General features: G+C 40.6%; 1 long non-coding RNA gene across 1 annotated transcript; it reads left to right on the top strand.

The window, feature by feature from the left end:
* Positions 1–2,101: 2,101 nt before the first annotated feature.
* Positions 2,102–5,109, top strand: LOC134453511 (uncharacterized). Its single transcript, XR_010035630.1, has 3 exons — positions 2,102–2,215; positions 2,498–2,571; positions 5,070–5,109. It is a non-coding gene; the product is annotated as an uncharacterized LOC134453511 (long non-coding RNA).
* Positions 5,110–9,489: the final 4,380 nt, after the last annotated feature.

The raw sequence follows: 9,489 nt of genomic DNA, 5'->3' as shown, positions 1-9,489 counted from the left end.
TTTCAACAAGACTCTAATCAGCTGCTGTGATAGACTACACCTGTTGTCCTGGCTAGCTGTTGCCTTGCGGTGTTCCACAACGGCACTGTTTTGTTTTGCGCAGCAACAATCTTAACATTAAATAGGCCTAAAGAAATATCCCCGCCATGTGTGAACCATTTAAGTATATCCATATAATAAGCGGGTTAACTTTCGGCGAGTCGGTCGCTTTGTGGAATAGCAGCACTTCAGAGAGAACAAGACCCCTCCGCTCCGCGTCGGGGTCTAAAGATTCTCTCTGTCGTGCTGCTATTCCACGGTAGCGACCTTCTCGTCGAACGTTAACCCTTACTTAAAACATGGCAAAGCTAGCAGCCATGTCAAACTTGTAGCCCAAGTTAAAATTTGAATTGGATCATATGGGAATCATGAGAATTGAGCACACAGCACCAATATCAACAAATATGTATTTATTTTCTATCACTAATGACGGACATTTAGGTAGTGTGTTTGTAGGTCCAGGTAAGATGACTGCTCTCGTCTAAAAACGAACATTACACAAACTAGCAGTGCGCTAAAAACATGCTAAAAGCATGCTAACAAAATCATCACCTGGAGTCTGCCTGATCTGACACCCAGACCAACGAAGCTAATTTGGTCAAAATCCAAAAAAACAAGAAGTTATTATCTTACTCTTGGCGTAATCACAGGTACTTGTGGGTTGAATCACATAATTCCAGAAACTCGTCAACAACTCCAGAAAGTAATGTGATGATGCTTTGTTTATTAACTGTAGCCATTCACTTGAATGGAACTCTGCAGCACTCATCTGCTTGTTATGCGGACTCTGGGGGAGACTGCCTGCCGCAAGTGTCCTGCTACTGAACACAGAGAGATGAGCCACGCACGCGACTCTCCTCAACACGGCTGTAGTGATTAACCAGCCATGGAAAAAATAAATTTAGACTGTGAATTGCGATGTTTATAATGAAATAACAATGAAATACCCAAAAAAGCAATACCCATGTCAGATTCGAATATTAATGGCCAATTAATATTCGTTCGAATGTCTCGAATTTTCTTAACATTCGACTTATATTCGAATATCGAATATCGAAGTCAAAGGCTTAGGCATATGCAATGGATGCCAACTAGCAGAATTTGACTGCAGATCTTTAGTAAAACACCTTCCTTCATCCTCATACAGATGCGGTAGCATGAACTGGAAGGTCGCGAGTTCAAGCCCTGAGTGGCGGACTGCACACAGATTGACCCTGCTTATATTTACAGTGTTGTATGAGATATCCCCTCTATTCTGCACAATAGATTCTATACTATTACTCCACAGTACAGGTTATAGTTTGTGCTTCTCAGGCCGAGGCCTGGCTTGGTTCAGTAGTTGTGTAAGAGGTGTTGTAAACTGTTGTTGATGGTTCTGATTTTTTTCCTGAATCATGCAGATGTAGGCAACTGGTAGGTGTGCCTCGGTACATAGCACAGTCATCCCTCTCCGTTGTAACTGGCAGGGGTTAGCACAGTCATCCCTCTCCTTTGCGTAACTTGGGTCAGGACTCGGGTCGTCTCTTTTCATCCTACAGCTATAAATGCTCTGAACTCTCACTCTCTTAATCAGGCTCCAGATCCTCTGCTCTACAGACAGGTAAAATGTGTGTGTGTGTGTGTGTGTGTGTGTGTGTGTGTGTGTGTGTGTGCGTGTGCGTGTGCGTGTGTGTGTGCATGTGCAGCGATTGGGTGTCTGCAGGTAGGAAGGGTGGTAAAATATTATTATTTTTTATTTTACCCCCAAGCATTAGAATAATATTTTATTATTATTTCCTCTCAGCAAGTAAGACAGTAAGTCACTACTGATTCTAATGCAGGCTATCTCAGGCAATTACTACCAGTCAGCCAGTTAAAGACAACTACCGGTAGTGATTATACGGCCCTCTAGAATGTTGCCAGAGCTCCCATTCACTTTCAATGGGCGGCCCCAACCTTCCACCTTCGGCGTCGGGGGGTGTTATTCGCCCCGTCGGGAAATATTTTCCTATAGTCACGTGTGGACAATACATTATCCCTTACTAATTCCACTCTCTCCACTTTCTCACAGATACAGCATCTTCAGGCCAGAGCAACTACTGAATCCTCCTCTTCCAGCTGACCAATCAGAGACTCAGGAACCATCAGGAACAGGATCCGCTGCCTAGTCACGCTGTAATTGTTTTCCAGAGACATGGTGAGTCTATTTATTTGTTATCCTGTCCTTGTTATGTGTATGGACAGGTACTAAATATGGACTAAATATGGACTAAATATTCATGCATGCAGACTGTTTATCATGGGGTGCGTTTGTGTGTGTGTGTGTGTGTGTGTGTGTGTGTGTGTGTGTGTGTGTGTGTGTGTGTGTGTGTGTGTGTGTGTGTGTGTGTGTGTGTGTGTGCGTGCGTGCGTGCGTGTGTGGGAGAGGATAGAGAAATGTGTTTTGCACTAATGTTTGATTACCCGTTTGCTTGTGCAGGTGTGTGCAGGTGTGAAGGAGATTCTCCTGCTGGCTCTGATGGTGACAGGGGTGCTTGGGGGGCTTGGGGATCAGTAAGTCTATACACACACACTCTCTCTCTCTCTCTCTCTCTCTCTCTCTCTCTCTCTCTCTCTCTCTCACTCTCTCTCTCCTCTCTCTCTCTCTTGAGCTCTCTCTCTCTCTCTCTCTTTCTCGCACACATATGCGCACACACACATACACGCACAAACCCCCTTGCAGGCAGGCAGTGGGGTGCGATCGATGTTGGGGTGCGATCGATGTTGGGGTGCGATCGATGGCTCTCTCTCTCTCTCTCTCTCTCTCTCTCTCTCTCTCTCTCTCTCTCTCTCACACACACACACACACACACACACACACACACACACACACACACACACACACACACACCACATTTTAAACTAGAATGCACTCTGAGAGTGCAGACCTCCGGCAAGCAAGCTGTTTGATAGAACTTTTGACAATGTTACACCCGGTTTTTGTTTGAAGTCTTTCTGCCTTCTTTTTGTAACTAGGTAACTAGGTCGAACTACTATAGTGTATGGAAACTTGAGAGACAGTGTCTTGAATGCTAACTGCAAACACAAGGTCCACTCTGTTGGCCCCGCTTATGGATGAGTTTATATTGTGCAGTGTGCATTGCTGTATTCTGTACATGCAGATTGTTGTTTAGAGTGTACCTGTAGCCTACATGAACTTAACATGCAACCTTAACCCTATCCAGACTGGGGGGGGGGGGGGACTAAAAGTGCCCGCACCAACTTTGATGTCGTATAATTCCTTAACGACTTAAGCTATGATTGGCTACAGTTCAGTACCAAAAGATTATGTTTATCATTTTTGCCATTGCCATGGCAACGGTTTTCTGACAGGTATGTCTGACCGAAAATCACTGATCTAAGTCTCATTATTCCTTTTTCATATTTTTTTTCTTATTTCCATTAGCATCAGACAGCTGTGTGAGCATAAAGTGGTCTGAAGCATATAATCATTAAAATGTAAGTGCATTACCTAAATTTGATGGAGAAATAGGGTGACATCAGCTAAAGTGGGCCATCAGCCAAAGTGGGCCGCTTAAGGTTTCGAGGTCCCAGCGCCTATGGAAATGAGAGCCAATGTCTAAAAAGGATATTAAATTGTTGCCATGACTGTGCTTGACAAGTAACACTTAATTTGATTGGTTTTTGGTTGTTATTGTGGGAGGGGCAGTAATTCAAATGTTGTTTGTGCAAGGAAACTGCATGGTAAGTAGGTTGGCATGTCAAATCTGGCTGAATATTATAAGGATCATATAGTTATTTTAAAACATACCTACAGATTAAAAAAATGCTCATGTTATCAGTCTTGGTTGTATAAATCAGATCAAATAGTGGTAGTCTGATATATTAACTTAATTTAAGAAAAAAAGGGTTTATTTTGGTGGCCCAAATGATTTTAACCCCCTATGGTAAAGTGGGCCACGCGTCTTCAGCTAAAGTGGGCCGCCATTATAACCAATGGGTGTTTGCTGTTGTTTGGAGATAGCTAGCTGGAGATAGCTATGTTTGTGTACACTTTCGAAGAAAAGATGAGGCAAGATGGCAGGTGAAAAGAAATTAATATATATGAAAAGATAGGAGACAGAAAAAGTGAAAAAATGGGATGAACATTGTCCAGAGACATGTGGCTGTACAGCATTGTGTTTTAGCTTCGAAAGTAATGATGAATTACTGACTTTTTCCCTTTTTAATTTAACCGGCCCACTTAACCTGATAAGGTGGCCCACTTTGGCTGAAGCTGCCCATTCAAAAAAAGTTGTCACAATGAAAGTTTAAAAACTTATAGGGCCTAAATAATTATGTTTTATAGTATTGTTCCAACACAAAAAGATGGAATATAGTAGCTATTAATTATAGGCCTATATGTACATTTAAAATGCACAGATGTTATTTTGTTATTTTCCCAAGCGATCTACCAAAAAGCGGCCCACTTTGGCTGATGTCACCCTACATTATGGCGAGATTTTGGGTATTATAAACAGATGATGTCATAATGACGTCGTAATACCAGATAATGACACAAATAATGACACAAATTATGTCATTCATAGATTTCCATATGTAGATCATCTCCCCAAAGTTTGGTGGTCATACCGTATTCCGTTCATGAGTTATGAGGGGGGGGTCAAAAGAGCCCCCCCCCCAGGCCCAGGAATGCCAAAAAAGCCCAGTCTGAATAGGGTTAATTAACAAATCAAGAATTATACTAGAGATGCACCGGATCCAAGATCCGGTTCCGGATCCGGCAGGATAACAGGGTTTTTCACAGGATCCGGATCTGGCAGGTACTTAAGCAGTGGATCCGGTATTCGGCAGGATCCTAAAAATCAGAATCTGGTGCATCTCTAAATTATATATTTGCACAATTTAGCCCAAAACTCTGTCTCCTGCTCTATTGTAATTTCGCCATGAGGTACAATCTATTGTAATTTTGTAGTGCGATTGATGCATGTCAAATATGTCAAACTGTAAGGGTGGAAATGATGTTTTCCCTGATGACTTTTGTCTCACAGCCGTAAAAATGACAAACGACCTGCCTCTGCCCATCCAACGTAAGTGTCTGTCCACTGCAATGACTTTAAAGACAATACAATAATAGAACCACGGAAATGTGTAATGTTATTACTATTACTACTACTGTATGTACCTGTTGTTCAACAAAATATTATATTAATGTTATTTCTACGACTACTACTACTACTTTGTACTTGTTGTTCAACAAAGTAGCCTACCTTATTATTGTGATTATTATTTGTATTGTTGTTATTGTTATTATTGTTATTATTATTATTAGCCTATTATTATTATTATTATTATTATTATTATTATTATTAGCCTATTATTATTATTATTATTATTATTATTATTAAGTAGTGGTAATGGTACTAGGCTTACTAGTCGAGTTAGTCCATAATCTTTACCTTTAATCTTTTACTTTAAGCATATTGTATCTGCACAGCTGTGGTCATGCAGCATCTGTGTGTATCCGTCCATCAATCTGCATATCTGCCCATCAATCTGTATATCTGCCTAATTGGATGTGGAACTACATTACATTACATTACATTACATTGCATTACATTACACTACACCTAGCTGACGCTTTTTATCCAAAGCGACTCACAGTTATTTAGGCACAGGCTATTGGTTACAGTCCCTGGAGCAGTGGTTAGGTGCTTTGATCAAGGGCACCACAGCCATGGAGTGAGAGAGGGAGTGGAAGGGTCTAATCTAAAGCCCATGTCCTTAACCACTTGGCCATGGCTGCCCTAATCAATCATGTGCTTTTTTCAGGGAGGCAAGAAGACATTTAGGTGACTTCACAATATTATTATTGGAAGAGATCAATGGACTGGAAAGCAAACATTTCATTAAATGCTCTGTAATACAACTGAGCGCAGTCCTCATTTCCAATGCAACCAATACACAAAACATGAATTCAAAACATTACTAATTATGCACTGTAAATTAAACAGTAAGCATATTTAGCAAGACTGTAAATCAAACAGTAAGCACAGTAAGCAAGACACCACGAGCCTGAAATACAATAAAATTCATAATCAATAAACAACTGCAGATCCAGCTCATCTTATCCGAACATTCAGCTGTCATTGTCTGGTGATTCACTGTGGCAGCAGGTCTGCTCGCTGCATCTGTGTGTGTGTGTCTAATTGTTTGTTCTGACGTGTGTGTATCTGTGATGGCGTATAGGTTCAACAGAGAACCTCGACCTTCCTTACCCAAGTGAGTGTCTCAGTATTTATGTATTCATAATATATTTTCCATAAAATGTGTAAATATAATTTTAACTCAGTTTAATACCAATTCACATATGCCGACCTCCACTACATTACAGACTGCAGTACAGTACTATTTCAAAGGTTAATATGAAACTATACATAATTATATATTTAAAAGGAGGTTAATATGAAACTATACCTCAATTATTAGTTCTGAGTTGTATCAGTCTTAATCAATGGATATATATCATAATGGCGTTGTTGAGCTAAATGATGGTATGGTTGACTATAAAAGTTCNTGCCTTTCATGAACAGCCTTAAACCTGGGAAGGATCGATCCCATTCTGCCCCTCCAAGGTGAGTGGTACATTGGTACATCATTGGCGATGTGGAGTAGCGAGTTACATGAGTAGCCTAAAGGCATTACGTAGTTGATGATAGAGTAAATGCAATCGTAATTAGCAACAGTTACAACAGGAAAATGTGCTCAATTACAGATAGAAATATCAAGAATCACAATGTTAGTGACATCTACAGGACAAAATAGACACCTATCATTTTAGTGTGGGAGGTTTCATGGCTCAGGTGGACCAGCCTGTGGGGGCCCTAGGCAAAGGGGTTGTCGAGGACCTAGGGCTTTTTTTTGGGGGGGGGGGCGGACTGTTCCTGACGGGTGATTGTCACATAGCCTAGAGTCAGAAACCTAATGGAACAAACAAGTGTTTGACAGTGTTGTGGCTATGCAGGGCAACACATGCACGAAGGGCAATGAATGCATAAAGAGCACGCATACACCAGCATTTTCTGTGAGGAAATGCAATCTAGTTATTATGATACCTAGTCCCTACAGTTCATTTTATGACACTTTATGAAGAAAGACCTGGGCAAATATAGCCCATTCCATTCAGTAGGCTCTTCTCATGAAGTAGGCTAATTGAATGTTCTGTTGTTTAACCTGGCCTATCTCACATGAAAGTAGGCCTATATGGCCCAATCAGGTTTTTTTACCCTACCACGACAATCATGATCTGCATTGCCAATCACAAATAAAGAATGGTCTACTCTTTCCAACCACTTTGGAAATCTAACCGAGGGTGCTTCATTTGTGCAAAACAATATATTGACTCATAAAACAATAGGCGTACAGTCCAGAAACTCAAGGCTGAGAAACGAATGAACAGGCACAGTGGGGGTTTGGGGGGGATGTGATATTGGTAAGCAAGTATTCTGTAACCAAGCCAAGGGGGGTCTCCCCGACGAAATTTTTTTTCATATTGCATCCATCACGTACTTGAAAATACAATCCAAATGTTTGTGTTGTTAGTAATATCGCAGCAAACACAAATAGGCTACTGTAGCGACCAAGGATCACTGAACATTAGGGCTGTAACGATATTGCATTGAACCGAGAAATCGTGATAAACAGACTCACGATACTGTATCGTGATACAAGGAGGCAGTATCGTGATACACCCTTTCAAAGTTTTGACACCCATCAGTCCAGAAAAATTACCACATGATATGTAGTGATGATGCTTCCAAGCTTCAAATCATCATCATTATTATATTTAAACTTTTTAAAATTATTTGTAGCCTCTTGTAACCTATTCTACCTACAACTTGTCATAGTTTTAATCGTAATTTTATTTTATAACATTACACTATGCTAATGATGTCAATCTAAGAAAATGATGTGTAATACTTGGAAATTCTGCAAATATGCTTAAAGGGGTATGCCACTGTTTTGGGGCTTAATACAGTTAAAATCGTTGGCTGGGGTTTCTAAAGGTGGTAAAGTGTCTTAATTTTCATGTAAGCCGTTGTCTTGCTTAAAGACAAGTTAAAAGAGGGAGCACGTCGCTAAGCTAGTGAAAGTCGATGCATCCGTGCATGCTACACGGATCCATTGACTTTCACTAGCTTAGCGACATCTATTCAGATCTGAATGATACTCCAAATATGATTCAGTATCTTGCTTCATCGTGTGTGTGTGTGTGTGTGTGTGTGTGTGTGCGTGGGTGTGTGTGTGTGTGTGTGTGTGTGTGTGTGTGTGTGTGTGTGTGTGTGTGTGTGTCTGTGTGGACCAGCAGGCATGATCTACCTACACATCCCATGTAAGTGTCTCTCAAAGCACCTGATTACGTCTACAGTAGATGTTTCAATTCATGAACATGGTTATCACAGTTGTTTGAAGTATTTGCTTACCTTAATATATAAATAAGAAACCAGCCAACAGCAGTTGATCACTACTTCTCGCTGTAAAAGGCCTCAAAACAAATAAACCGCAAAATGGATACATTGTGTCAATGCCATGCAATCTGTATAGTTGAATTGAATTGAAATTACTCTAATACTTAATTAAAACATTTACATGAACTTTGAATAAATGGTGAATGGCACAGTTGGCACAATGCCCATCTCAAAGGCCATTCAGGGCCGGTAAATGACACGTTGATGGAAAACCAAGCCAAGGGTGGTCTCCCCGACGAGATTTTTTTTCATGTTGCATCCATCACGCACTTGAAAATACAATCCAAATGTTTTTGTTGTTAGTAATACCGCAGCAAACACGAATAGGCTACCGTACCGACCAAGGATCACTGAACAATAGGGCTGTAACGATATGGTATCGAACCGAGAAATCATGATACAAATACTCACGATACTGTATCGTGATACAAGGAGGCAGTATCGTGATACACCCTTTCAAAGTTTTGACACCCATCAGTCCAGAAAACAACCACATGCTATGAAGTGATGGTGCTTCCAAGCTTCAAATCATCATCATTATTATATTTAAACTTTTTTTAAATTGTGTGTAGCCTCTTGTAACCTATTCTACCTACAACTTGTCATAGTTTTATTCATAATTTTATTCTATAACATTGGCAAATGTGAAATCGTGGGGTGTATTGAACTGTAGATCAAAAATCGTGATACAAACCGAATCGTGAGTTGAGTGTATCGTTACAGCCCTACTGAACAACCACCTACGTTACTCCGTGGTTGACAACTGTGTCAATTATAGGGACCAATATCCCGGTGCCCTTACCTTGCGTTGTCTTGACCGCAGAATGTATCCCAACCTCTAACTGTAATCCACGCGTTTCCACAATCATGGTCCCAAATTCCAATGTGTAATCCACATAGACCTATAGTAATAGCAAGAAAGGGATTATTGTGCTACAATTTA

This window comes from Engraulis encrasicolus, chromosome 8 (assembly GCF_034702125.1).
Source record: "Engraulis encrasicolus isolate BLACKSEA-1 chromosome 8, IST_EnEncr_1.0, whole genome shotgun sequence".
Classification (NCBI taxonomy): domain Eukaryota; kingdom Metazoa; phylum Chordata; class Actinopteri; order Clupeiformes; family Engraulidae; genus Engraulis; species Engraulis encrasicolus.
This window is presented reverse-complemented; position numbering and strand designations above follow the sequence as displayed.